Raw genomic sequence first — 27,659 nt, 5'->3', positions numbered from 1 at the left:
CCTTTCAGTATATTGTTGCACACACACCATCTATTTAGCAAATGCCCTTGTTATCAACAGCAGCCTTTTAAACTCACCTGAGCTAACAGGTATGTGAGCTGGTTACTCTGCTGCGCTTAAAATTTCTTTTTTGGTTTGCTACAATGCCTTTTCTGAAACGTTGTCTCCCTCTGCTGGAACACTGACTTCTTTCATTCAATGCCTGCAGACTATAAAAGAGAAACCAACCCAAAAAGTTTGGTTGATTAGTCTGTGGCATTCTTTTAAACTGTTGCTTATGGCGGTCTCTGTGAGCTTCTCAGTGACATTCAGCCATCCAGGTATCCCGCCTGCAGTAGACGGAATGTGGCAATGGAACGCTGGCTGCGCGTGTCATAATAGGCTCTGAGCCTTTATATACCTGCGCACAGCAGCAGCCACCTTCAGTCTGCTGCTGGACAGCCAGCAGCAGCAGCAGCAGGAGAGGTAATTAATCAGCAACCCTCCTGCTAAGGGTAGACAGCTGCTCGTTCCACCCCCCCCCGCCTTAATTGGTTCTCCTCCCTTCCAACGGTGTTGAGGCGGGTGGGAACAGCCGGGGGTTGAGGGTACTGTGCTAAAAGAGGTGGAGTTATGCAGATCTAAAACGCGTGGATTGCAGCAGCAGCAAGCCGAAAAGTGCAGGCATGTGAGGGATCTAGAGGTTGACAGCATGTCTTCTTAACGGGAGTCCAGGTGGCCATCTCCACAAATGGACTTTTCAGAATCCTTGGGTGGCACCGTAGTCGGAAACCAATTCTGGTTATCGCTTCTCGGCCTTTTGGCTAAGATCAAGTGTAGTATCTGTTCTTATCAGTTTAATATCTGATACGTCCCCTATCTGGGGACCATATATTAAATGGATCTTTAGAACAGGGAGATGGAAAAAGAGCTTGCTCTGTCCACTCCACGCATTGACCTGGTATTGCAGTATCTCCAGGACCGGTGCACCCCTTCTTTAATGCAGTTTCTAAAATCAGAAAGAATTGAATTCAATGCTTTTTGTTCATTTTGCTTGTTTGTCGGATTTTGGGATGGACTCTTTGGCTTTGCTTTTCTTCTCCTCATTGGATTTTTCATGTTAAAAGTTGCAGAAGCCAGATGACAAGCTCATTTTGGTTCAACTTCAGCAACTGTGCATTGCATTGCCATGTAATGTAATGTAATGCAATGCTATCTATCTAGCTCTCCCTCTATACTTCCTTTTGGATAAACAGACATATTAGGCAAGCATTTTGGAGCTTTCACCTAAATAACTACAGGTGGTGAGATAAGCTGCACAATATAATTGACCTTTCAGTATATTGTTGCACACACACCATCTATTTAGCAAATGCCCTTGTTATCAACAGCAGCCTTTTAAACTCACCTGAGCTAACAGGTATGTGAGCTGGTTACTCTGCTGCGCTTAAAATTTCTTTTTTGGTTTGCTACAATGCCTTTTCTGAAACGTTGTCTCCCTCTGCTGGAACACTGACTTCTTTCATTTAATGCCTGCAGACTATAAAAGAGAAACCAACCCAAAAAGTTTGGTTGATTAGTCTGTGGCATTCTTTTAAACTGTTGCTTATGGCGGTCTCTGTGAGCTTCTCAGTGACATTCAGCCATCCAGGTATCCCGCCTGCAGTAGACGGAATGTGGCAATGGAACGCTGGCTGCGCGTGTCATAATAGGCTCTGAGCCTTTATATACCTGCGCACAGCAGCAGCCACCTTCAGTCTGCTGCTGGACAGCCAGCAGCAGCAGCAGCAGGAGAGGTAATTAATCAGCAACCCTCCTGCTAAGGGTAGACAGCTGCTCGTTCCACCCCCCCCCCGCCTTAATTGGTTCTCCTCCCTTCCAACGGTGTTGAGGCGGGTGGGAACAGCCGGGGGTTGAGGGTACTGTGCTAAAAGAGGTGGAGTTATGCAGATCTAAAACGCGTGGATTGCAGCAGCAGCAAGCCGAAAAGTGCAGGCATGTGAGGGATCTAGAGGTTGACAGCATGTCTTCTTAACGGGAGTCCAGGTGGCCATCTCCACAAATGGACTTTTCAGAATCCTTGGGTGGCACCGTAGTCGGAAACCAATTCTGGTTATCGCTTCTCGGCCTTTTGGCTAAGATCAAGTGTAGTATCTGTTCTTATCAGTTTAATATCTGATACGTCCCCTATCTGGGGACCATATATTAAATGGATTTTTAGAACAGGGAGATGGAAAAAGAGCTTGCTCTGTCCACTCCACGCATTGACCTGGTATTGCAGTATCTCCAGGACCGGTGCACCCCTTCTTTAATGCAGTTTCTAAAATCAGAAAGAATTGAATTCAATGCTTTTTGTTCATTTTGCTTGTTTGTCGGATTTTGGGATGGACTCTTTGGCTTTGCTTTTCTTCTCCTCATTGGATTTTTCATGTTAAAAGTTGCAGAAGCCAGATGACAAGCTCATTTTGGTTCAACTTCAGCAACTGTGCATTGCATTGCCATGTAATGTAATGTAATGCAATGCTATCTATCTAGCTCTCCCTCTATACTTCCTTTTGGATAAACAGACATATTAGGCAAGCATTTTGGAGCTTTCACCTAAATAACTACAGGTGGTGAGATAAGCTGCACAATATAATTGACCTTTCAGTATATTGTTGCACACACACCATCTATTTAGCAAATGCCCTTGTTATCAACAGCAGCCTTTTAAACTCACCTGAGCTAACAGGTATGTGAGCTGGTTACTCTGCTGCGCTTAAAATTTCTTTTTTGGTTTGCTACAATGCCTTTTCTGAAACGTTGTCTCCCTCTGCTGGAACACTGACTTCTTTCATTTAATGCCTGCAGACTATAAAAGAGAAACCAACCCAAAAAGTTTGGTTGATTAGTCTGTGGCATTCTTTTAAACTGTTGCTTATGGCGGTCTCTGTGAGCTTCTCAGTGAAATTCAGCCATCCAGGTATCCCGCCTGCAGTAGACGGAATGTGGCAATGGAACGCTGGCTGCGCGTGTCATAATAGGCTCTGAGCCTTTATATACCTGCGCACAGCAGCAGCCACCTTCAGTCTGCTGCTGGACAGCCAGCAGCAGCAGCAGCAGGAGAGGTAATTAATCAGCAACCCTCCTGCTAAGGGTAGACAGCTGCTCGTTCCACCCCCCCCCCCCGCCTTAATTGGTTCTCCTCCCTTCCAACGGTGTTGAGGCGGGTGGGAACAGCCGGGGGTTGAGGGTACTGTGCTAAAAGAGGTGGAGTTATGCAGATCTAAAACGCGTGGATTGCAGCAGCAGCAAGCCGAAAAGTGCAGGCATGTGAGGGATCTAGAGGTTGACAGCATGTCTTCTTAACGGGAGTCCAGGTGGCCATCTCCACAAATGGACTTTTCAGAATCCTTGGGTGGCACCGTAGTCGGAAACCAATTCTGGTTATCGCTTCTCGGCCTTTTGGCTAAGATCAAGTGTAGTATCTGTTCTTATCAGTTTAATATCTGATACGTCCCCTATCTGGGGACCATATATTAAATGGATTTTTAGAACAGGGAGATGGAAAAAGAGCTTGCTCTGTCCACTCCACGCATTGACCTGGTATTGCAGTATCTCCAGGACCGGTGCACCCCTTCTTTAATGCAGTTTCTAAAATCAGAAAGAATTGAATTCAATGCTTTTTGTTCATTTTGCTTGTTTGTCGGATTTTGGGATGGACTCTTTGGCTTTGCTTTTCTTCTCCTCATTGGATTTTTCATGTTAAAAGTTGCAGAAGCCAGATGACAAGCTCATTTTGGTTCAACTTCAGCAACTGTGCATTGCATTGCCATGTAATGTAATGTAATGCAATGCTATGTATCTAGCTCTCCCTCTATACTTCCTTTTGGATAAACAGACATATTAGGCAAGCATTTTGGAGCTTTCACCTAAATAACTACAGGTGGTGAGATAAGCTGCACAATATAATTGACCTTTCAGTATATTGTTGCACACACACCATCTATTTAGCAAATGCCCTTGTTATCAACAGCAGCCTTTTAAACTCACCTGAGCTAACAGGTATGTGAGCTGGTTACTCTGCTGCGCTTAAAATTTCTTTTTTGGTTTGCTACAATGCCTTTTCTGAAACGTTGTCTCCCTCTGCTGGAACACTGACTTCTTTCATTTAATGCCTGCAGACTATAAAAGAGAAACCAACCCAAAAAGTTTGGTTGATTAGTCTGTGGCATTCTTTTAAACTGTTGCTTATGGCGGTCTCTGTGAGCTTCTCAGTGACATTCAGCCATCCAGGTATCCCGCCTGCAGTAGACGGAATGTGGCAATGGAACGCTGGCTGCGCGTGTCATAATAGGCTCTGAGCCTTTATATACCTGCGCACAGCAGCAGCCACCTTCAGTCTGCTGCTGGACAGCCAGCAGCAGCAGCAGCAGGAGAGGTAATTAATCAGCAACCCTCCTGCTAAGGGTAGACAGCTGCTCGTTCCACCCCCCCCCCCGCCTTAATTGGTTCTCCTCCCTTCCAACAGTGTTGAGGCGGGTGGGAACAGCCGGGGGTTGAGGGTACTGTGCTAAAAGAGGTGGAGTTATGCAGATCTAAAACGCGTGGATTGCAGCAGCAGCAAGCCGAAAAGTGCAGGCATGTGAGGGATCTAGAGGTTGACAGCATGTCTTCTTAACGGGAGTCCAGGTGGCCATCTCCACAAATGGACTTTTCAGAATCCTTGGGTGGCACCGTAGTCGGAAACCAATTCTGGTTATCGCTTCTCGGCCTTTTGGCTAAGATCGAGTGTAGTATCTGTTCTTATCAGTTTAATATCTGATACGTCCCCTATCTGGGGACGATATATTAAATGGATTTTTAGAACAGGGAGATGGAAAAAGAGCTTGCTCTGTCCACTCCACGCATTGACCTGGTATTGCAGTATCTCCAGGACCGGTGCACCCCTTCTTTAATGCAGTTTCTAAAATCAGAAAGAATTGAATTCAATGCTTTTTGTTCATTTTGCTTGTTTGTCGGATTTTGGGATGGACTCTTTGGCTTTGCTTTTCTTCTCCTCATTGGATTTTTCATGTTAAAAGTTGCAGAAGCCAGATGACAAGCTCATTTTGGTTCAACTTCAGCAACTGTGCATTGCATTGCCATGTAATGTAATGTAATGCAATGCTATCTATCTAGCTCTCCCTCTATACTTCCTTTTGGATAAACAGACATATTAGGCAAGCATTTTGGAGCTTTCACCTAAATAACTACAGGTGGTGAGATAAGCTGCACAATATAATTGACCTTTCAGTATATTGTTGCACACACACCATCTATTTAGCAAATGCCCTTGTTATCAACAGCAGCCTTTTAAACTCACCTGAGCTAACAGGTATGTGAGCTGGTTACTCTGCTGCGCTTAAAATTTCTTTTTTGGTTTGCTACAATGCCTTTTCTGAAACGTTGTCTCCCTCTGCTGGAACACTGACTTCTTTCATTTAATGCCTGCAGACTATAAAAGAGAAACCAACCCAAAAAGTTTGGTTGATTAGTCTGTGGCATTCTTTTAAACTGTTGCTTATGGCGGTCTCTGTGAGCTTCTCAGTGACATTCAGCCATCCAGGTATCCCGCCTGCAGTAGACGGAATGTGGCAATGGAACGCTGGCTGCGCGTGTCATAATAGGCTCTGAGCCTTTATATACCTGCGCACAGCAGCAGCCACCTTCAGTCTGCTGCTGGACAGCCAGCAGCAGCAGCAGCAGGAGAGGTAATTAATCAGCAACCCTCCTGCTAAGGGTAGACAGCTGCTCGTTCCACCCCCCCCCCGCCTTAATTGGTTCTCCTCCCTTCCAACAGTGTTGAGGCGGGTGGGAACAGCCGGGGGTTGAGGGTACTGTGCTAAAAGAGGTGGAGTTATGCAGATCTAAAACGCGTGGATTGCAGCAGCAGCAAGCCGAAAAGTGCAGGCATGTGAGGGATCTAGAGGTTGACAGCATGTCTTCTTAACGGGAGTCCAGGTGGCCATCTCCACAAATGGACTTTTCAGAATCCTTGGGTGGCACCGTAGTCGGAAACCAATTCTGGTTATCGCTTCTCGGCCTTTTGGCTAAGATCAAGTGTAGTATCTGTTCTTATCAGTTTAATATCTGATACGTCCCCTATCTGGGGACGATATATTAAATGGATTTTTAGAACAGGGAGATGGAAAAAGAGCTTGCTCTGTCCACTCCACGCATTGACCTGGTATTGCAGTATCTCCAGGACCGGTGCACCCCTTCTTTAATGCAGTTTCTAAAATCAGAAAGAATTGAATTCAATGCTTTTTGTTCATTTTGCTTGTTTGTCGGATTTTGGGATGGACTCTTTGGCTTTGTTTTTCTTCTCCTCATTGGATTTTTCATGTTAAAAGTTGCAGAAGCCAGATGACAAGCTCATTTTGGTTCAACATCAGCAACTGTGCATTGCATTGCCATGTAATGTAATGTAATGCAATGCTATCTATCTAGCTCTCCCTCTATACTTCCATTTGGATAAACAGACATATTAGGCAAGCATTTTGGAGCTTTCACCTAAATAACTACAGGTGGTGAGATAAGCTGCACAATATAATTGACCTTTCAGTATATTGTTGCACACACACCATCTATTTAGCAAATGCCCTTGTTATCAACAGCAGCCTTTTAAACTCACCTGAGCTAACAGGTATGTGAGCTGGTTACTCTGCTGCGCTTAAAATTTCTTTTTTGGTTTGCTACAATGCCTTTTCTGAAACGTTGTCTCCCTCTGCTGGAACACTGACTTCTTTCATTTAATGCCTGCAGACTATAAAAGAGAAACCAACCCAAAAAGTTTGGTTGATTAGTCTGTGGCATTCTTTTAAACTGTTGCTTATGGCGGTCTCTGTGAGCTTCTCAGTGACATTCAGCCATCCAGGTATCCCGCCTGCAGTAGACGGAATGTGGCAATGGAACGCTGGCTGCGCGTGTCATAATAGGCTCTGAGCCTTTATATACCTGCGCACAGCAGCAGCCACCTTCAGTCTGCTGCTGGACAGCCAGCAGCAGCAGCAGCAGGAGAGGTAATTAATCAGCAACCCTCCTGCTAAGGGTAGACAGCTGCTCGTTCCACCCCCCCCCCGCCTTAATTGGTTCTCCTCCCTTCCAACGGTGTTGAGGCGGGTGGGAACATCCGGGGGTTGAGGGTACTGTGCTAAAAGAGGTGGAGTTATGCAGATCTAAAACGCGTGGATTGCAGCAGCAGCAAGCCGAAAAGTGCAGGCATGTGAGGGATCTAGAGGTTGACAGCATGTCTTCTTAACGGGAGTCCAGGTGGCCATCTCCACAAATGGACTTTTCAGAATCCTTGGGTGGCACCGTAGTCGGAAACCAATTCTGGTTATCGCTTCTCGGCCTTTTGGCTAAGATCAAGTGTAGTATCTGTTCTTATCAGTTTAATATCTGATACGTCCCCTATCTGGGGACCATATATTAAATGGATTTTTAGAACAGGGAGATGGAAAAAGAGCTTGCTCTGTCCACTCCACGCATTGACCTGGTATTGCAGTATCTCCAGGACCGGTGCACCCCTTCTTTAATGCAGTTTCTAAAATCAGAAAGAATTGAATTCAATGCTTTTTGTTCATTTTGCTTGTTTGTCGGATTTTGGGATGGACTCTTTGGCTTTGCTTTTCTTCTCCTCATTGGATTTTTCATGTTAAAAGTTGCAGAAGCCAGATGACAAGCTCATTTTGGTTCAACTTCAGCAACTGTGCATTGCATTGCCATGTAATGTAATGTAATGCAATGCTATCTATCTAGCTCTCCCTCTATACTTCCTTTTGGATAAACAGACATATTAGGCAAGCATTTTGGAGCTTTCACCTAAATAACTACAGGTGGTGAGATAAGCTGCACAATATAATTGACCTTTCAGTATATTGTTGCACACACACCATCTATTTAGCAAATGCCCTTGTCATCAACAGCAGCCTTTTAAACTCACGTGAGCTAACAGGTATGTGAGCTGGTTACTCTGCTGCACTTAAAATTTCTTTTTTGGTTTGCTACAATGCCTTTTCTGAAACGTTGTCTCCCTCTGCTGGAACACTGACTTCTTTCATTTAATGCCTGCAGACTATAAAAGAGAAACCAACCCAAAAAGTTTGGTTGATTAGTCTGTGGCATTCTTTTAAACTGTTGCTTATGGCGGTCTCTGTGAGCTTGTCAGTGACATTCAGCCATCCAGGTATCCCGCCTGCAGTAGACGGAATGTGGCAATGGAATGCTGGTTGCGCGTGTCATAATAGGCTCTGAGCCTTTATATACCTGCGCACAGCAGCAGCCACCTTCAGTCTGCTGCTGGACAGCCAGCAGCAGCAGCAGCAGGAGAGGTAATTAATCAGCAACCCTCCTGCTAAGGGTAGACAGCTGCTCGTTCCACCCCCCACCCCCGCCTTAATTGGTTCTCCTCCCTTCCAACGGTGTTGAGGCGGGTGGGAACAGCCGGGGGTTGAGGGTACTGTGCTAAAAGAGGTGGAGTTATGCAGATCTAAAACGCGTGGATTGCAGCAGCAGCAAGCCGAAAAGTGCAGGCATGTGAGGGATCTAGAGGTTGACAGCATGTCTTCTTAACGGGAGTCCAGGTGGCCATCTCCACAAATGGACTTTTCAGAATCCTTGGGTGGCACCGTAGTCGGAAACCAATTCTGGTTATCGCTTCTCGGCCTTTTGGCTAAGATCAAGTGTAGTATCTGTTCTTATCAGTTTAATATCTGATACGTCCCCTATCTGGGGACCATATATTAAATGGATTTTTAGAACAGGGAGATGGAAAAAGAGCTTGCTCTGTCCACTCCACGCATTGACCTGGTATTGCAGTATCTCCAGGACCGGTGCACCCCTTCTTTAATGCAGTTTCTAAAATCAGAAAGAATTGAATTCAATGCTTTTTGTTCATTTTGCTTGTTTGTCGGATTTTGGGATGGACTCTTTGGCTTTGCTTTTCTTCTCCTCATTGGATTTTTCATGTTAAAAGTTGCAGAAGCCAGATGACAAGCTCATTTTGGTTCAACTTCAGCAACTGTGCATTGCATTGCCATGTAATGTAATGTAATGCAATGCTATCTATCTAGCTCTCCCTCTATACTTCCTTTTGGATAAACAGACATATTAGGCAAGCATTTTGGAGCTTTCACCTAAATAACTACAGGTGGTGAGATAAGCTGCACAATATAATTGACCTTTCAGTATATTGTTGCACACACACCATCTATTTAGCAAATGCCCTTGTTATCAACAGCAGCCTTTTAAACTCACCTGAGCTAACAGGTATGTGAGCTGGTTACTCTGCTGCGCTTAAAATTTCTTTTTTGGTTTGCTACAATGCCTTTTCTGAAACGTTGTCTCCCTCTGCTGGAACACTGACTTCTTTCATTTAATGCCTGCAGACTATAAAAGAGAAACCAACCCAAAAAGTTTGGTTGATTAGTCTGTGGCATTCTTTTAAACTGTTGCTTATGGCGGTCTCTGTGAGCTTCTCAGTGACATTCAGCCATTCAGGTATCCCGCCTGCAGTAGACGGAATGTGGCAATGGAACGCTGGCTGCGCGTGTCATAATAGGCTCTGAGCCTTTATATACCTGCGCACAGCAGCAGCCACCTTCAGTCTGCTGCTGGACAGCCAGCAGCAGCAGCAGCAGGAGAGGTAATTAATCAGCAACCCTCCTGCTAAGGGTAGACAGCTGCTCGTTCCACCCCCCCCCCCGCCTTAATTGGTTCTCCTCCCTTCCAACGGTGTTGAGGCGGGTGGGAACAGCCGGGGGTTGAGGGTACTGTGCTAAAAGAGGTGGAGTTATGCAGATCTAAAACGCGTGGATTGCAGCAGCAGCAAGCCGAAAAGTGCAGGCATGTGAGGGATCTAGAGGTTGACAGCATGTCTTCTTAACGGGAGTCCAGGTGGCCATCTCCACAAATGGACTTTTCAGAATCCTTGGGTGGCACCGTAGTCGGAAACCAATTCTGGTTATCGCTTCTCGGCCTTTTGGCTAAGATCAAGTGTAGTATCTGTTCTTATCAGTTTAATATCTGATACGTCCCCTATCTGGGGACCATATATTAAATGGATTTTTAGAACAGGGAGATGGAAAAAGAGCTTGCTCTGTCCACTCCACGCATTGACCTGGTATTGCAGTATCTCCAGGACCGGTGCACCCCTTCTTTAATGCAGTTTCTAAAATCAGAAAGAATTGAATTCAATGCTTTTTGTTCATTTTGCTTGTTTGTCGGATTTTGGGATGGACTCTTTGGCTTTGCTTTTCTTCTCCTCATTGGATTTTTCATGTTAAAAGTTGCAGAAGCCAGATGACAAGCTCATTTTGGTTCAACTTCAGCAACTGTGCATTGCATTGCCATGTAATGTAATGTAATGCAATGCTATCTATCTAGCTCTCCCTCTATACTTCCTTTTGGATAAACAGACATATTAGGCAAGCATTTTGGAGCTTTCACCTAAATAACTACAGGTGGTGAGATAAGCTGCACAATATAATTGACCTTTCAGTATATTGTTGCACACACACCATCTATTTAGCAAATGCCCTTGTTATCAACAGCAGCCTTTTAAACTCACCTGAGCTAACAGGTATGTGAGCTGGTTACTCTGCTGCGCTTAAAATTTCTTTTTTGGTTTGCTACAATGCCTTTTCTGAAACGTTGTCTCCCTCTGCTGGAACACTGACTTCTTTCATTTAATGCCTGCAGACTATAAAAGAGAAACCAACCCAAAAAGTTTGGTTGATTAGTCTGTGGCATTCTTTTAAACTGTTGCTTATGGCGGTCTCTGTGAGCTTCTCAGTGACATTCAGCCATCCAGGTATCCCGCCTGCAGTAGACGGAATGTGGCAATGGAACGCTGGCTGCGCGTGTCATAATAGGCTCTGAGCCTTTATATACCTGCGCACAGCAGCAGCCACCTTCAGTCTGCTGCTGGACAGCCAGCAGCAGCAGCAGCAGGAGAGGTAATTAATCAGCAACCCTCCTGCTAAGGGTAGACAGCTGCTCGTTCCACCCCCCCCCGCCTTAATTGGTTCTCCTCCCTTCCAACAGTGTTGAGGTGGGTGGGAACAGCCGGGGGTTGAGGGTACTGTGCTAAAAGAGGTGGAGTTATGCAGATCTAAAACGCGTGGATTGCAGCAGCAGCAAGCCGAAAAGTGCAGGCATGTGAGGGATCTAGAGGTTGACAGCATGTCTTCTTAACGGGAGTCCAGGTGGCCATCTCCACAAATGGACTTTTCAGAATCCTTGGGTGGCACCGTAGTCGGAAACCAATTCTGGTTATCGCTTCTCGGCCTTTTGGCTAAGATCAAGTGTAGTATCTGTTCTTATCAGTTTAATATCTGATACGTCCCCTATCTGGGGACGATATATTAAATGGATTTTTAGAACAGGGAGATGGAAAAAGAGCTTGCTCTGTCCACTCCACGCATTGACCTGGTATTGCAGTATCTCCAGGACCGGTGCACCCCTTCTTTAATGCAGTTTCTAAAATCAGAAAGAATTGAATTCAATGCTTTTTGTTCATTTTGCTTGTTTGTCGGATTTTGGGATGGACTCTTTGGCTTTGCTTTTCTTCTCCTCATTGGATTTTTCATGTTAAAAGTTGCAGAAGCCAGATGACAAGCTCATTTTGGTTCAACTTCAGCAACTGTGCATTGCATTGCCATGTAATGTAATGTAATGCAATGCTATCTATCTAGCTCTCCCTCTATACTTCCTTTTGGATAAACAGACATATTAGGCAAGCATTTTGGAGCTTTCACCTAAATAACTACAGGTGGTGAGATAAGCTGCACAATATAATTGACCTTTCAGTATATTGTTGCACACACACCATCTATTTAGCAAATGCCCTTGTTATCAACAGCAGCCTTTTAAACTCACCTGAGCTAACAGGTATGTGAGCTGGTTACTCTGCTGCGCTTAAAATTTCTTTTTTGGTTTGCTACAATGCCTTTTCTGAAACGTTGTCTCCCTCTGCTGGAACACTGACTTCTTTCATTTAATGCCTGCAGACTATAAAAGAGAAACCAACCCAAAAAGTTTGGTTGATTAGTCTGTGGCATTCTTTTAAACTGTTGCTTATGGCGGTCTCTGTGAGCTTCTCAGTGACATTCAGCCATTCAGGTATCCCGCCTGCAGTAGACGGAATGTGGCAATGGAACGCTGGCTGCGCGTGTCATAATAGGCTCTGAGCCTTTATATACCTGCGCACAGCAGCAGCCACCTTCAGTCTGCTGCTGGACAGCCAGCAGCAGCAGCAGCAGGAGAGGTAATTAATCAGCAACCCTCCTGCTAAGGGTAGACAGCTGCTCGTTCCACCCCCCCCCCCGCCTTAATTGGTTCTCCTCCCTTCCAACGGTGTTGAGGCGGGTGGGAACAGCCGGGGGTTGAGGGTACTGTGCTAAAAGAGGTGGAGTTATGCAGATCTAAAACGCGTGGATTGCAGCAGCAGCAAGCCGAAAAGTGCAGGCATGTGAGGGATCTAGAGGTTGACAGCATGTCTTCTTAACGGGAGTCCAGGTGGCCATCTCCACAAATGGACTTTTCAGAATCCTTGGGTGGCACCGTAGTCGGAAACCAATTCTGGTTATCGCTTCTCGGCCTTTTGGCTAAGATCAAGTGTAGTATCTGTTCTTATCAGTTTAATATCTGATACGTCCCCTATCTGGGGACCATATATTAAATGGATTTTTAGAACAGGGAGATGGAAAAAGAGCTTGCTCTGTCCACTCCACGCATTGACCTGGTATTGCAGTATCTCCAGGACCGGTGCACCCCTTCTTTAATGCAGTTTCTAAAATCAGAAAGAATTGAATTCAATGCTTTTTGTTCATTTTGCTTGTTTGTCGGATTTTGGGATGGACTCTTTGGCTTTGCTTTTCTTCTCCTCATTGGATTTTTCATGTTAAAAGTTGCAGAAGCCAGATGACAAGCTCATTTTGGTTCAACTTCAGCAACTGTGCATTGCATTGCCATGTAATGTAATGTAATGCAATGCTATCTATCTAGCTCTCCCTCTATACTTCCTTTTGGATAAACAGACATATTAGGCAAGCATTTTGGAGCTTTCACCTAAATAACTACAGGTGGTGAGATAAGCTGCACAATATAATTGACCTTTCAGTATATTGTTGCACACACACCATCTATTTAGCAAATGCCCTTGTTATCAACAGCAGCCTTTTAAACTCACCTGAGCTAACAGGTATGTGAGCTGGTTACTCTGCTGCGCTTAAAATTTCTTTTTTGGTTTGCTACAATGCCTTTTCTGAAACGTTGTCTCCCTCTGCTGGAACACTGACTTCTTTCATTTAATGCCTGCAGACTATAAAAGAGAAACCAACCCAAAAAGTTTGGTTGATTAGTCTGTGGCATTCTTTTAAACTGTTGCTTATGGCGGTCTCTGTGAGCTTCTCAGTGACATTCAGCCATCCAGGTATCCCGCCTGCAGTAGACGGAATGTGGCAATGGAACGCTGGCTGCGCGTGTCATAATAGGCTCTGAGCCTTTATATACCTGCGCACAGCAGCAGCCACCTTCAGTCTGCTGCTGGACAGCCAGCAGCAGCAGCAGCAGGAGAGGTAATTAATCAGCAACCCTCCTGCTAAGGGTAGACAGCTGCTCGTTCCACCCCCCCCCGCCTTAATTGGTTCTCCTCCCTTCCAACAGTGTTGAGGTGGGTGGGAACAGCCGGGGGTTGAGGGTACTGTGCTAAAAGAGGTGGAGTTATGCAGATCTAAAACGCGTGGATTGCAGCAGCAGCAAGCCGAAAAGTGCAGGCATGTGAGGGATCTAGAGGTTGACAGCATGTCTTCTTAACGGGAGTCCAGGTGGCCATCTCCACAAATGGACTTTTCAGAATCCTTGGGTGGCACCGTAGTCGGAAACCAATTCTGGTTATCGCTTCTCGGCCTTTTGGCTAAGATCAAGTGTAGTATCTGTTCTTATCAGTTTAATATCTGATACGTCCCCTATCTGGGGACGATATATTAAATGGATTTTTAGAACAGGGAGATGGAAAAAGAGCTTGCTCTGTCCACTCCACGCATTGACCTGGTATTGCAGTATCTCCAGGACCGGTGCACCCCTTCTTTAATGCAGTTTCTAAAATCAGAAAGAATTGAATTCAATGCTTTTTGTTCATTTTGCTTGTTTGTCGGATTTTGGGATGGACTCTTTGGCTTTGCTTTTCTTCTCCTCATTGGATTTTTCATGTTAAAAGTTGCAGAAGCCAGATGACAAGCTCATTTTGGTTCAACTTCAGCAACTGTGCATTGCATTGCCATGTAATGTAATGTAATGCAATGCTATCTATCTAGCTCTCCCTCTATACTTCCTTTTGGATAAACAGACATATTAGGCAAGCATTTTGGAGCTTTCACCTAAATAACTACAGGTGGTGAGATAAGCTGCACAATATAATTGACCTTTCAGTATATTGTTGCACACACACCATCTATTTAGCAAATGCCCTTGTTATCAACAGCAGCCTTTTAAACTCACCTGAGCTAACAGGTATGTGAGCTGGTTACTCTGCTGCGCTTAAAATTTCTTTTTTGGTTTGCTACAATGCCTTTTCTGAAACGTTGTCTCCCTCTGCTGGAACACTGACTTCTTTCATTTAATGCCTGCAGACTATAAAAGAGAAACCAACCCAAAAAGTTTGGTTGATTAGTCTGTGGCATTCTTTTAAACTGTTGCTTATGGCGGTCTCTGTGAGCTTCTCAGTGACATTCAGCCATCCAGGTATCCCGCCTGCAGTAGACGGAATGTGGCAATGGAACGCTGGCTGCGCGTGTCATAATAGGCTCTGAGCCTTTATATACCTGCGCACAGCAGCAGCCACCTTCAGTCTGCTGCTGGACAGCCAGCAGCAGCAGCAGCAGGAGAGGTAATTAATCAGCAACCCTCCTGCTAAGGGTAGACAGCTGCTCGTTCCACCCCCCCCCCCGCCTTAATTGGTTCTCCTCCCTTCCAACGGTGTTGAGGCGGGTGGGAACAGCCGGGGGTTGAGGGTACTGTGCTAAAAGAGGTGGAGTTATGCAGATCTAAAACGCGTGGATTGCAGCAGCAGCAAGCCGAAAAGTGCAGGCATGTGAGGGATCTAGAGGTTGACAGCATGTCTTCTTAACGGGAGTCCAGGTGGCCATCTCCACAAATGGACTTTTCAGAATCCTTGGGTGGCACCGTAGTCGGAAACCAATTCTGGTTATCGCTTCTCGGCCTTTTGGCTAAGATCAAGTGTAGTATCTGTTCTTATCAGTTTAATATCTGATACGTCCCCTATCTGGGGACCATATATTAAATGGATTTTTAGAACAGGGAGATGGAAAAAGAGCTTGCTCTGTCCACTCCACGCATTGACCTGGTATTGCAGTATCTCCAGGACCGGTGCACCCCTTCTTTAATGCAGTTTCTAAAATCAGAAAGAATTGAATTCAATGCTTTTTGTTCATTTTGCTTGTTTGTCGGATTTTGGGATGGACTCTTTGGCTTTGCTTTTCTTCTCCTCATTGGATTTTTCATGTTAAAAGTTGCAGAAGCCAGATGACAAGCTCATTTTGGTTCAACTTCAGCAACTGTGCATTGCATTGCCATGTAATGTAATGTAATGCAATGCTATCTATCTAGCTCTCCCTCTATACTTCCTTTTGGATAAACAGACATATTAGGCAAGCATTTTGGAGCTTTCACCTAAATAACTACAGGTGGTGAGATAAGCTGCACAATATAATTGACCTTTCAGTATATTGTTGCACACACACCATCTATTTAGCAAATGCCCTTGTTATCAACAGCAGCCTTTTAAACTCACCTGAGCTAACAGGTATGTGAGCTGGTTACTCTGCTGCGCTTAAAATTTCTTTTTTGGTTTGCTACAATGCCTTTTCTGAAACGTTGTCTCCCTCTGCTGGAACACTGACTTCTTTCATTTAATGCCTGCAGACTATAAAAGAGAAACCAACCCAAAAAGTTTGGTTGATTAGTCTGTGGCATTCTTTTAAACTGTTGCTTATGGCGGTCTCTGTGAGCTTCTCAGTGACATTCAGCCATCCAGGTATCCCGCCTGCAGTAGACGGAATGTGGCAATGGAACGCTGGCTGCGCGTGTCATAATAGGCTCTGAGCCTTTATATACCTGCGCACAGCAGCAGCCACCTTCAGTCTGCTGCTGGACAGCCAGCAGCAGCAGCAGCAGGAGAGGTAATTAATCAGCAACCCTCCTGCTAAGGGTAGACAGCTGCTCGTTCCACCCCCCCCCCCGCCTTAATTGGTTCTCCTCCCTTCCAACGGTGTTGAGGCGGGTGGGAACAGCCGGGGGTTGAGGGTACTGTGCTAAAAGAGGTGGAGTTATGCAGATCTAAAACGCGTGGATTGCAGCAGCAGCAAGCCGAAAAGTGCAGGCATGTGAGGGATCTAGAGGTTGACAGCATGTCTTCTTAACGGGAGTCCAGGTGGCCATCTCCACAAATGGACTTTTCAGAATCCTTGGGTGGCACCGTAGTCGGAAACCAATTCTGGTTATCGCTTCTCGGCCTTTTGGCTAAGATCAAGTGTAGTATCTGTTCTTATCAGTTTAATATCTGATACGTCCCCTATCTGGAGACCATATATTAAATGGATTTTTAGAACAGGGAGATGGAAAAAGAGCTTGCTCTGTCCACTCCACGCATTGACCTGGTATTGCAGTATCTCCAGGACCGGTGCACCCCTTCTTTAATGCAGTTTCTAAAATCAGAAAGAATTGAATTCAATGCTTTTTGTTCATTTTGCTTGTTTGTCGGATTTTGGGATGGACTCTTTGGCTTTGCTTTTCTTCTCCTCATTGGATTTTTCATGTTAAAAGTTGCAGAAGCCAGATGACAAGCTCATTTTGGTTCAACATCAGCAACTGTGCATTGCATTGCCATGTAATGTAATGTAATGCAATGCTATCTATCTAGCTCTCCCTCTATACTTCCTTTTGGATAAACAGACATATTAGGCAAGCATTTTGGAGCTTTCACCTAAATAACTACAGGTGGTGAGATAAGCTGCACAATATAATTGACCTTTCAGTATATTGTTGCACACACACCATCTATTTAGCAAATGCCCTTGTTATCAACAGCAGCCTTTTAAACTCACCTGAGCTAACAGGTATGTGAGCTGGTTACTCTGCTGCGCTTAAAATTTCTTTTTTGGTTTGCTACAATGCCTTTTCTGAAACGTTGTCTCCCTCTGCTGGAACACTGACTTCTTTCATTTAATGCCTGCAGACTATAAAAGAGAAACCAACCCAAAAAGTTTGGTTGATTAGTCTGTGGCATTCTTTTAAACTGTTGCTTATGGCGGTCTCTGTGAGCTTCTCAGTGACATTCAGCCATCCAGGTATCCCGCCTGCAGTAGACGGAATGTGGCAATGGAACGCTGGCTGCGCGTGTCATAATAGGCTCTGAGCCTTTATATACCTGCGCACAGCAGCAGCCACCTTCAGTCTGCTGCTGGACAGCCAGCAGCAGCAGCAGCAGGAGAGGTAATTAATCAGCAACCCTCCTGCTAAGGGTAGACAGCTGCTCGTTCCACCCCCCCCCCGCCTTAATTGGTTCTCCTCCCTTCCAACGGTGTTGAGGCGGGTGGGAACATCCGGGGGTTGAGGGTACTGTGCTAAAAGAGGTGGAGTTATGCAGATCTAAAACGCGTGGATTGCAGCAGCAGCAAGCCGAAAAGTGCAGGCATGTGAGGGATCTAGAGGTTGACAGCATGTCTTCTTAACGGGAGTCCAGGTGGCCATCTCCACAAATGGACTTTTCAGAATCCTTGGGTGGCACCGTAGTCGGAACCCAATTCTGGTTATCGCTTCTCGGCCTTTTGGCTAAGATCAAGTGTAGTATCTGTTCTTATCAGTTTAATATCTGATACGTCCCCTATCTGGGGACCATATATTAAATGGATTTTTAGAACAGGGAGATGGAAAAAGAGCTTGCTCTGTCCACTCCACGCATTGACCTGGTATTGCAGTATCTCCAGGACCGGTGCACCCCTTCTTTAATGCAGTTTCTAAAATCAGAAAGAATTGAATTCAATGCTTTTTGTTCATTTTGCTTGTTTGTCGGATTTTGGGATGGACTCTTTGGCTTTGCTTTTCTTCTCCTCATTGGATTTTTCATGTTAAAAGTTGCAGAAGCCAGATGACAAGCTCATTTTGGTTCAACTTCAGCAACTGTGCATTGCATTGCCATGTAATGTAATGTAATGCAATGCTATCTATCTAGCTCTCCCTCTATACTTCCTTTTGGATAAACAGACATATTAGGCAAGCATTTTGGAGCTTTCACCTAAATAACTACAGGTGGTGAGATAAGCTGCACAATATAATTGACCTTTCAGTATATTGTTGCACACACACCATCTATTTAGCAAATGCCCTTGTTATCAACAGCAGCCTTTTAAACTCACGTGAGCTAACAGGTATGTGAGCTGGTTACTCTGCTGCACTTAAAATTTCTTTTTTGGTTTGCTACAATGCCTTTTCTGAAACGTTGTCTCCCTCTGCTGGAACACTGACTTCTTTCATTTAATGCCTGCAGACTATAAAAGAGAAACCAACCCAAAAAGTTTGGTTGATTAGTCTGTGGCATTCTTTTAAACTGTTGCTTATGGCGGTCTCTGTGAGCTTCTCAGTGACATTCAGCCATCCAGGTATCCCGCCTGCAGTAGACGGAATGTGGCAATGGAACGCTGGCTGCGCGTGTCATAATAGGCTCTGAGCCTTTATATACCTGCGCACAGCAGCAGCCACCTTCAGTCTGCTGCTGGACAGCCAGCAGCAGCAGCAGCAGGAGAGGTAATTAATCAGCAACCCTCCTGCTAAGGGTAGACAGCTGCTCGTTCCACCCCCCCCCCGCCTTAATTGGTTCTCCTCCCTTCCAACGGTGTTGAGGCGGGTGGGAACAGCCGGGGGTTGAGGGTACTGTGCTAAAAGAGGTGGAGTTATGCAGATCTAAAACGCGTGGATTGCAGCAGCAGCAAGCCGAAAAGTGCAGGCATGTGAGGGATCTAGAGGTTGACAGCATGTCTTCTTAACGGGAGTCCAGGTGGCCATCTCCACAAATGGACTTTTCAGAATCCTTGGGTGGCACCGTAGTCGGAAACCAATTCTGGTTATCGCTTCTCGGCCTTTTGGCTAAGATCAAGTGTAGTATCTGTTCTTATCAGTTTAATATCTGATACGTCCCCTATCTGGAGACCATATATTAAATGGATTTTTAGAACAGGGAGATGGAAAAAGAGCTTGCTCTGTCCACTCCACGCATTGACCTGGTATTGCAGTATCTCCAGGACCGGTGCACCCCTTCTTTAATGCAGTTTCTAAAATCAGAAAGAATTGAATTCAATGCTTTTTGTTCATTTTGCTTGTTTGTCGGATTTTGGGATGGACTCTTTGGCTTTGCTTTTCTTCTCCTCATTGGATTTTTCATGTTAAAAGTTGCAGAAGCCAGATGACAAGCTCATTTTGGTTCAACATCAGCAACTGTGCATTGCATTGCCATGTAATGTAATGTAATGCAATGCTATCTATCTAGCTCTCCCTCTATACTTCCTTTTGGATAAACAGACATATTAGGCAAGCATTTTGGAGCTTTCACCTAAATAACTACAGGTGGTGAGATAAGCTGCACAATATAATTGACCTTTCAGTATATTGTTGCACACACACCATCTATTTAGCAAATGCCCTTGTTATCAACAGCAGCCTTTTAAACTCACCTGAGCTAACAGGTATGTGAGCTGGTTACTCTGCTGCGCTTAAAATTTCTTTTTTGGTTTGCTACAATGCCTTTTCTGAAACGTTGTCTCCCTCTGCTGGAACACTGACTTCTTTCATTTAATGCCTGCAGACTATAAAAGAGAAACCAACCCAAAAAGTTTGGTTGATTAGTCTGTGGCATTCTTTTAAACTGTTGCTTATGGCGGTCTCTGTGAGCTTCTCAGTGACATTCAGCCATCCAGGTATCCCGCCTGCAGTAGACGGAATGTGGCAATGGAACGCTGGCTGCGCGTGTCATAATAGGCTCTGAGCCTTTATATACCTGCGCACAGCAGCAGCCACCTTCAGTCTGCTGCTGGACAGCCAGCAGCAGCAGCAGCAGGAGAGGTAATTAATCAGCAACCCTCCTGCTAAGGGTAGACAGCTGCTCGTTCCACCCCCCCCCCGCCTTAATTGGTTCTCCTCCCTTCCAACGGTGTTGAGGCGGGTGGGAACATCCGGGGGTTGAGGGTACTGTGCTAAAAGAGGTGGAGTTATGCAGATCTAAAACGCGTGGATTGCAGCAGCAGCAAGCCGAAAAGTGCAGGCATGTGAGGGATCTAGAGGTTGACAGCATGTCTTCTTAACGGGAGTCCAGGTGGCCATCTCCACAAATGGACTTTTCAGAATCCTTGGGTGGCACCGTAGTCGGAACCCAATTCTGGTTATCGCTTCTCGGCCTTTTGGCTAAGATCAAGTGTAGTATCTGTTCTTATCAGTTTAATATCTGATACGTCCCCTATCTGGGGACCATATATTAAATGGATTTTTAGAACAGGGAGATGGAAAAAGAGCTTGCTCTGTCCACTCCACGCATTGACCTGGTATTGCAGTATCTCCAGGACCGGTGCACCCCTTCTTTAATGCAGTTTCTAAAATCAGAAAGAATTGAATTCAATGCTTTTTGTTCATTTTGCTTGTTTGTCGGATTTTGGGATGGACTCTTTGGCTTTGCTTTTCTTCTCCTCATTGGATTTTTCATGTTAAAAGTTGCAGAAGCCAGATGACAAGCTCATTTTGGTTCAACTTCAGCAACTGTGCATTGCATTGCCATGTAATGTAATGTAATGCAATGCTATCTATCTAGCTCTCCCTCTATACTTCCTTTTGGATAAACAGACATATTAGGCAAGCATTTTGGAGCTTTCACCTAAATAACTACAGGTGGTGAGATAAGCTGCACAATATAATTGACCTTTCAGTATATTGTTGCACACACACCATCTATTTAGCAAATGCCCTTGTTATCAACAGCAGCCTTTTAAACTCACGTGAGCTAACAGGTATGTGAGCTGGTTACTCTGCTGCACTTAAAATTTCTTTTTTGGTTTGCTACAATGCCTTTTCTGAAACGTTGTCTCCCTCTGCTGGAACACTGACTTCTTTCATTTAATGCCTGCAGACTATAAAAGAGAAACCAACCCAAAAAGTTTGGTTGATTAGTCTGTGGCATTCTTTTAAACTGTTGCTTATGGCGGTCTCTGTGAGCTTCTCAGTGACATTCAGCCATCCAGGTATCCCGCCTGCAGTAGACGGAATGTGGCAATGGAACGCTGGCTGCGCGTGTCATAATAGGCTCTGAGCCTTTATATACCTGCGCACAGCAGCAGCCACCTTCAGTCTGCTGCTGGACAGCCAGCAGCAGCAGCAGCAGGAGAGGTAATTAATCAGCAACCCTCCTGCTAAGGGTAGACAGCTGCTCGTTCCACCCCCCACCCCCGCCTTAATTGGTTCTCCTCCCTTCCAACGGTGTTGAGGCGGGTGGGAACAGCCGGGGGTTGAGGGTACTGTGCTAAAAGAGGTGGAGTTATGCAGATCTAAAACGCGTGGATTGCAGCAGCAGCAAGCCGAAAAGTGCAGGCATGTGAGGGATCTAGAGGTTGACAGCATGTCTTCTTAACGGGAGTCCAGGTGGCCATCTCCACAAATGGACTTTTCAGAATCCTTGGGTGGCACCGTAGTCGGAAACCAATTCTGGTTATCGCTTCTCGGCCTTTTGGCTAAGATCAAGTGTAGTATCTGTTCTTATCAGTTTAATATCTGATACGTCCCCTATCTGGGGACCATATATTAAATGGATTTTTAGAACAGGGAGATGGAAAAAGAGCTTGCTCTGTCCACTCCACGCATTGACCTGGTATTGCAGTATCTCCAGGACCGGTGCACCCCTTCTTTAATGCAGTTTCTAAAATCAGAAAGAATTGAATTCAATGCTTTTTGTTCATTTTGCTTGTTTGTCGGATTTTGGGATGGACTCTTTGGCTTTGCTTTTCTTCTCCTCATTGGATTTTTCATGTTAAAAGTTGCAGAAGCCAGATGACAAGCTCATTTTGGTTCAACTTCAGCAACTGTGCATTGCATTGCCATGTAATGTAATGTAATGCAATGCTATCTATCTAGCTCTCCCTCTATACTTCCTTTTGGATAAACAGACATATTAGGCAAGCATTTTGGAGCTTTCACCTAAATAACTACAGGTGGTGAGATAAGCTGCACAATATAATTGACCTTTCAGTATATTGTTGCACACACACCATCTATTTAGCAAATGCCCTTGTTATCAACAGCAGCCTTTTAAACTCACCTGAGCTAACAGGTATGTGAGCTGGTTACTCTGCTGCGCTTAAAATTTCTTTTTTGGTTTGCTACAATGCCTTTTCTGAAACGTTGTCTCCCTCTGCTGGAACACTGACTTCTTTCATTTAATGCCTGCAGACTATAAAAGAGAAACCAACCCAAAAAGTTTGGTTGATTAGTCTGTGGCATTCTTTTAAACTGTTGCTTATGGCGGTCTCTGTGAGCTTCTCAGTGACATTCAGCCATCCAGGTATCCCGCCTGCAGTAGACGGAATGTGGCAATGGAACGCTGGCTGCGCGTGTCATAATAGGCTCTGAGCCTTTATATACCTGCGCACAGCAGCAGCCACCTTCAGTCTGCTGCTGGACAGCCAGCAGCAGCAGCAGCAGGAGAGGTAATTAATCAGCAACCCTCCTGCTAAGGGTAGACAGCTGCTCGTTCCACCCCCCCCCCCCCGCCTTAATTGGTTCTCCTCCCTTCCAACGGTGTTGAGGCGGGTGGGAACAGCCGGGGGTTGAGGGTACTGTGCTAAAAGAGGTGGAGTTATGCAGATCTAAAACGCGTGGATTGCAGCAGCAGCAAGCCGAAAAGTGCAGGCATGTGAGGGATCTAGAGGTTGACAGCATGTCTTCTTAACGGGAGTCCAGGTGGCCATCTCCACAAATGGACTTTTCAGAATCCTTGGGTGGCACCGTAGTCGGAAACCAATTCTGGTTATCGCTTCTCGGCCTTTTGGCTAAGATCAAGTGTAGTATCTGTTCTTATCAGTTTAATATCTGATACGTCCCCTATCTGGGGACCATATATTAAATGGATTTTTAGAACAGGGAGATGGAAAAAGAGCTTGCTGTGTCCACTCCACGCATTGACCTGGTATTGCAGTATCTCCAGGACCGGTGCACCCCTTCTTTAATGCAGTTTCTAAAATCAGAAAGAATTGAATTCAATGCTTTTTGTTCATTTTGCTTGTTTGTCGGATTTTGGGATGGACTCTTTGGCTTTGCTTTTCTTCTCCTCATTGGATTTTTCATGTTAAAAGTTGCAGAAGCCAGATGACAAGCTCATTTTGGTTCAACTTCAGCAACTGTGCATTGCATTGCCATGTAATGTAATGTAATGCAATGCTATCTATCTAGCTCTCCCTCTATACTTCCTTTTGGATAAACAGACATATTAGGCAAGCATTTTGGAGCTTTCACCTAAATAACTACAGGTGGTGAGATAAGCTGCACAATATAATTGACCTTTCAGTATATTGTTGCACACACACCATCTATTTAGCAAATGCCCTTGTTATCAACAGCAGCCTTTTAAACTCACCTGAGCTAACAGGTATGTGCGCTGGTTACTCTGCTGCGCTTAAAATTTCTTTTTTGGTTTGCTACAATGCCTTTTCTGAAACGTTGTCTCCCTCTGCTGGAACACTGACTTCTTTCATTTAATGCCTGCAGACTATAAAAGAGAAACCAACCCAAAAAGTTTGGTTGATTAGTCTGTGGCATTCTTTTAAACTGTTGCTTATGGCGGTCTCTGTGAGCTTCTCAGTGACATTCAGCCATCCAGGTATCCCGCCTGCAGTAGACGGAATGTGGCAATGGAACGCTGGCTGCGCGTGTCATAATAGGCTCTGAGCCTTTATATACCTGCGCACAGCAGCAGCCACCTTCAGTCTGCTGCTGGACAGCCAGCAGCAGCAGCAGCAGGAGAGGTAATTAATCAGCAACCCTCCTGCTAAGGGTAGACAGCTGCTCGTTCCACCCCCCCCCGCCTTAATTGGTTCTCCTCCCTTCCAACGGTGTTGAGGCGGGTGGGAACAGCCGGGGGTTGAGGGTACTGTGCTAAAAGAGGTGGAGTTATGCAGATCTAAAACGCGTGGATTGCAGCAGCAGCAAGCCGAAAAGTGCAGGCATGTGAGGGATCTAGAGGTTGACAGCATGTCTTCTTAACGGGAGTCCAGGTGGCCATCTCCACAAATGGACTTTTCAGAATCCTTGGGTGGCACCGTAGTCGGAAACCAATTCTGGTTATCGCTTCTCGGCCTTTTGGCTAAGATCAAGTGTAGTATCTGTTCTTATCAGTTTAATATCTGATACGTCCCCTATCTGGGGACCATATATTAAATGGATTTTTAGAACAGGGAGATGGAAAAAGAGCTTGCTGTGTCCACTCCACGCATTGACCTGGTATTGCAGTATCTCCAGGACCGGTGCACCCCTTCTTTAATGCAGTTTCTAAAATCAGAAAGAATTGAATTCAATGCTTTTTGTTCATTTTGCTTGTTTGTCGGATTTTGGGATGGACTCTTTGGCTTTGCTTTTCTTCTCCTCATTGGATTTTTCATGTTAAAAGTTGCAGAAGCCAGATGACAAGCTCATTTTGGTTCAACTTCAGCAACTGTGCATTGCATTGCCATGTAATGTAATGTAATGCAATGCTATCTATCTAGCTCTCCCTCTATACTTCCTTTTGGATAAACAGACATATTAGGCAAGCATTTTGGAGCTTTCACCTAAATAACTACAGGTGGTGAGATAAGCTGCACAATATAATTGACCTTTCAGTATATTGTTGCACACACACCATCTATTTAGCAAATGCCCTTGTTATCAACAGCAGCCTTTTAAACTCACCTGAGCTAACAGGTATGTGAGCTGGTTACTCTGCTGCGCTTAAAATTTCTTTTTTGGTTTGCTACAATGCCTTTTCTGAAACGTTGTCTCCCTCTGCTGGAACACTGACTTCTTTCATTTAATGCCTGCAGACTATAAAAGAGAAACCAACCCAAAAAGTTTGGTTGATTAGTCTGTGGCATTCTTTTAAACTGTTGCTTATGGCGGTCTCTGTGAGCTTCTCAGTGACATTCAGCCATCCAGGTATCCCGCCTGCAGTAGACGGAATGTGGCAATGGAACGCTGGCTGCGCGTGTCATAATAGGCTCTGAGCCTTTATATACCTGCGCACAGCAGCAGCCACCTTCAGTCTGCTGCTGGACAGCCAGCAGCAGCAGCAGCAGGAGAGGTAATTAATCAGCAACCCTCCTGCTAAGGGTAGACAGCTGCTCGTTCCACCCCCCCCCCCGCCTTAATTGGTTCTCCTCCCTTCCAACGGTGTTGAGGCGGGTGGGAACAGCCGGGGGTTGAGGGTACTGTGCTAAAAGAGGTGGAGTTATGCAGATCTAAAACGCGTGGATTGCAGCAGCAGCAAGCCGAAAAGTGCAGGCATGTGAGGGATCTAGAGGTTGACAGCATGTCTTCTTAACGGGAGTCCAGGTGGCCATCTCCACAAATGGACTTTTCAGAATCCTTGGGTGGCACCGTAGTCGGAAACCAATTCTGGTTATCGCTTCTCGGCCTTTTGGCTAAGATCAAGTGTAGTATCTGTTCTTATCAGTTTAATATCTGATACGTCCCCTATCTGGGGACCATATATTAAATGGATTTTTAGAACAGGGAGATGGAAAAAGAGCTTGCTCTGTCCACTCCACGCATTGACCTGGTATTGCAGTATCTCCAGGACCGGTGCACCCCTTCTTTAATGCAGTTTCTAAAATCAGAAAGAATTGAATTCAATGCTTTTTGTTCATTTTGCTTGTTTGTCGGATTTTGGGATGGACTCTTTGGCTTTGCTTTTCTTCTCCTCATTGGATTTTTCATGTTAAAAGTTGCAGAAGCCAGATGACAAGCTCATTTTGGTTCAACTTCAGCAACTGTGCATTGCATTGCCATGTAATGTAATGTAATGCAATGCTATCTATCTAGCTCTCCCTCTATACTTCCTTTTGGATAAACAGACATATTAGGCAAGCATTTTGGAGCTTTCACCTAAATAACTACAGGTGGTGAGATAAGCTGCACAATATAATTGACCTTTCAGTATATTGTTGCACACACACCATCTATTTAGCAAATGCCCTTGTTATCAACAGCAGCCTTTTAAACTCACCTGAGCTAACAGGTATGTGAGCTGGTTACTCTGCTGCACTTAAAATTTCTTTTTTGGTTTGCTACAATGCCTTTTCTGAAACGTTGTCTCCCTCTGCTGGAACACTGACTTCTTTCATTTAATGCCTGCAGACTATAAAAGAGAAACCAACCCAAAAAGTTTGGTTGATTAGTCTGTGGCATTCTTTTAAACTGTTGCTTATGGCGGTCTCTGTGAGCTTCTCAGTGACATTCAGCCATCCAGGTATCCCGCCTGCAGTAGACGGAATGTGGCAATGGAACGCTGGCTGCGCGTGTCATAATAGGCTCTGAGCCTTTATATACCTGCGCACAGCAGCAGCCACCTTCAGTCTGCTGCTGGACAGCCAGCAGCAGCAGCAGCAGGAGAGGTAATTAATCAGCAACCCTCCTGCTAAGGGTAGACAGCTGCTCGTTCCACCCCCCCCCCCCGCCTTAATTGGTTCTCCTCCCTTCCAACGGTGTTGAGGCGGGTGGGAACAGCCGGGGGTTGAGGGTACTGTGCTAAAAGAGGTGGAGTTATGCAGATCTAAAACGCGTGGATTGCAGCAGCAGCAAGCCGAAAAGTGCAGGCATGTGAGGGATCTAGAGGTTGACAGCATGTCTTCTTAACGGGAGTCCAGGTGGCCATCTCCACAAATGGACTTTTCAGAATCCTTGGGTGGCACCGTAGTCGGAAACCAATTCTGGTTATCGCTTCTCGGCCTTTTGGCTAAGATCAAGTGTAGTATCTGTTCTTATCAGTTTAATATCTGATACGTCCCCTATCTGGGGACCATATATTAAATGGATTTTTAGAACAGGGAGATGGAAAAAGAGCTTGCTCTGTCCACTCCACGCATTGACCTGGTATTGCAGTATCTCCAGGACCGGTGCACCCCTTCTTTAATGCAGTTTCTAAAATCAGAAAGAATTGAATTCAATGCTTTTTGTTCATTTTGCTTGTTTGTCGGATTTTGGGATGGACTCTTTGGCTTTGCTTTTCTTCTCCTCATTGGATTTTTCATGTTAAAAGTTGCAGAAGCCAGATGACAAGCTCATTTTGGTTCAACTTCAGCAACTGTGCATTGCATTGCCATGTAATGTAATGTAATGCAATGCTATCTATCTAGCTCTCCCTCTATACTTCCTTTTGGATAAACAGACATATTAGGCAAGCATTTTGGAGCTTTCACCTAAATAACTACAGGTGGTGAGATAAGCTGCACAATATAATTGACCTTTCAGTATATTGTTGCACACACACCATCTATTTAGCAAATGCCCTTGTTATCAACAGCAGCCTTTTAAACTCACCTGAGCTAACAGGTATGTGAGCTGGTTACTCTGCTGCG

General features: G+C 45.1%; 21 non-coding genes across 21 annotated transcripts; all 21 read left to right on the top strand.

Annotated features, from left to right (window-relative positions):
• The first annotated feature begins 783 nt into the window (after positions 1–783).
• Positions 784–974, top strand: LOC141210090 (U2 spliceosomal RNA). Its single transcript, XR_012280268.1, has one exon. It is a non-coding gene; the product is annotated as a U2 spliceosomal RNA (small nuclear RNA).
• Positions 975–2,094: 1,120 nt separating this feature from the next.
• On the top strand, positions 2,095–2,285 carry LOC141208987 (U2 spliceosomal RNA). The gene has a single exon (XR_012279197.1). It is a non-coding gene; the product is annotated as a U2 spliceosomal RNA (small nuclear RNA).
• Positions 2,286–3,407: 1,122 nt separating this feature from the next.
• Positions 3,408–3,598, top strand: LOC141208986 (U2 spliceosomal RNA). Its single transcript, XR_012279196.1, has one exon. It is a non-coding gene; the product is annotated as a U2 spliceosomal RNA (small nuclear RNA).
• A 1,121-nt stretch (positions 3,599–4,719) lies between these two features.
• On the top strand, positions 4,720–4,910 carry LOC141210219 (U2 spliceosomal RNA). The gene has a single exon (XR_012280393.1). It is a non-coding gene; the product is annotated as a U2 spliceosomal RNA (small nuclear RNA).
• Positions 4,911–6,030: 1,120 nt separating this feature from the next.
• On the top strand, positions 6,031–6,221 carry LOC141209815 (U2 spliceosomal RNA). The gene has a single exon (XR_012280005.1). It is a non-coding gene; the product is annotated as a U2 spliceosomal RNA (small nuclear RNA).
• A 1,120-nt stretch (positions 6,222–7,341) lies between these two features.
• LOC141208985 (U2 spliceosomal RNA) lies at positions 7,342–7,532 on the top strand. Its single transcript, XR_012279195.1, has one exon. It is a non-coding gene; the product is annotated as a U2 spliceosomal RNA (small nuclear RNA).
• Positions 7,533–8,654: 1,122 nt separating this feature from the next.
• LOC141208984 (U2 spliceosomal RNA) lies at positions 8,655–8,845 on the top strand. Its single transcript, XR_012279194.1, has one exon. It is a non-coding gene; the product is annotated as a U2 spliceosomal RNA (small nuclear RNA).
• Positions 8,846–9,966: 1,121 nt separating this feature from the next.
• On the top strand, positions 9,967–10,157 carry LOC141208983 (U2 spliceosomal RNA). The gene has a single exon (XR_012279193.1). It is a non-coding gene; the product is annotated as a U2 spliceosomal RNA (small nuclear RNA).
• Positions 10,158–11,276: 1,119 nt separating this feature from the next.
• On the top strand, positions 11,277–11,467 carry LOC141209814 (U2 spliceosomal RNA). Its single transcript, XR_012280004.1, has one exon. It is a non-coding gene; the product is annotated as a U2 spliceosomal RNA (small nuclear RNA).
• A 1,121-nt stretch (positions 11,468–12,588) lies between these two features.
• On the top strand, positions 12,589–12,779 carry LOC141208981 (U2 spliceosomal RNA). The gene has a single exon (XR_012279191.1). It is a non-coding gene; the product is annotated as a U2 spliceosomal RNA (small nuclear RNA).
• Positions 12,780–13,898: 1,119 nt separating this feature from the next.
• On the top strand, positions 13,899–14,089 carry LOC141209813 (U2 spliceosomal RNA). Its single transcript, XR_012280003.1, has one exon. It is a non-coding gene; the product is annotated as a U2 spliceosomal RNA (small nuclear RNA).
• A 1,121-nt stretch (positions 14,090–15,210) lies between these two features.
• LOC141208980 (U2 spliceosomal RNA) lies at positions 15,211–15,401 on the top strand. The gene has a single exon (XR_012279190.1). It is a non-coding gene; the product is annotated as a U2 spliceosomal RNA (small nuclear RNA).
• A 1,121-nt stretch (positions 15,402–16,522) lies between these two features.
• On the top strand, positions 16,523–16,713 carry LOC141210321 (U2 spliceosomal RNA). Its single transcript, XR_012280493.1, has one exon. It is a non-coding gene; the product is annotated as a U2 spliceosomal RNA (small nuclear RNA).
• A 1,120-nt stretch (positions 16,714–17,833) lies between these two features.
• Positions 17,834–18,024, top strand: LOC141208979 (U2 spliceosomal RNA). The gene has a single exon (XR_012279189.1). It is a non-coding gene; the product is annotated as a U2 spliceosomal RNA (small nuclear RNA).
• Positions 18,025–19,144: 1,120 nt separating this feature from the next.
• On the top strand, positions 19,145–19,335 carry LOC141210320 (U2 spliceosomal RNA). Its single transcript, XR_012280492.1, has one exon. It is a non-coding gene; the product is annotated as a U2 spliceosomal RNA (small nuclear RNA).
• Positions 19,336–20,455: 1,120 nt separating this feature from the next.
• Positions 20,456–20,646, top strand: LOC141208978 (U2 spliceosomal RNA). Its single transcript, XR_012279188.1, has one exon. It is a non-coding gene; the product is annotated as a U2 spliceosomal RNA (small nuclear RNA).
• Positions 20,647–21,768: 1,122 nt separating this feature from the next.
• On the top strand, positions 21,769–21,959 carry LOC141208977 (U2 spliceosomal RNA). Its single transcript, XR_012279187.1, has one exon. It is a non-coding gene; the product is annotated as a U2 spliceosomal RNA (small nuclear RNA).
• A 1,123-nt stretch (positions 21,960–23,082) lies between these two features.
• Positions 23,083–23,273, top strand: LOC141210237 (U2 spliceosomal RNA). Its single transcript, XR_012280411.1, has one exon. It is a non-coding gene; the product is annotated as a U2 spliceosomal RNA (small nuclear RNA).
• Positions 23,274–24,392: 1,119 nt separating this feature from the next.
• On the top strand, positions 24,393–24,583 carry LOC141210236 (U2 spliceosomal RNA). Its single transcript, XR_012280410.1, has one exon. It is a non-coding gene; the product is annotated as a U2 spliceosomal RNA (small nuclear RNA).
• Positions 24,584–25,704: 1,121 nt separating this feature from the next.
• Positions 25,705–25,895, top strand: LOC141208976 (U2 spliceosomal RNA). The gene has a single exon (XR_012279186.1). It is a non-coding gene; the product is annotated as a U2 spliceosomal RNA (small nuclear RNA).
• A 1,122-nt stretch (positions 25,896–27,017) lies between these two features.
• On the top strand, positions 27,018–27,208 carry LOC141208975 (U2 spliceosomal RNA). The gene has a single exon (XR_012279185.1). It is a non-coding gene; the product is annotated as a U2 spliceosomal RNA (small nuclear RNA).
• The last annotated feature ends 451 nt before the right edge of the window (positions 27,209–27,659 follow it).

This window comes from Phyllobates terribilis, unplaced genomic scaffold (genome assembly GCF_046119375.1).
Source record: "Phyllobates terribilis strain yellow unplaced genomic scaffold, ASM4611937v1 Scaffold_169__1_contigs__length_4117513, whole genome shotgun sequence".
NCBI classification, from domain to species: Eukaryota; Metazoa; Chordata; class Amphibia; order Anura; family Dendrobatidae; genus Phyllobates; species Phyllobates terribilis.
This window is presented reverse-complemented; position numbering and strand designations above follow the sequence as displayed.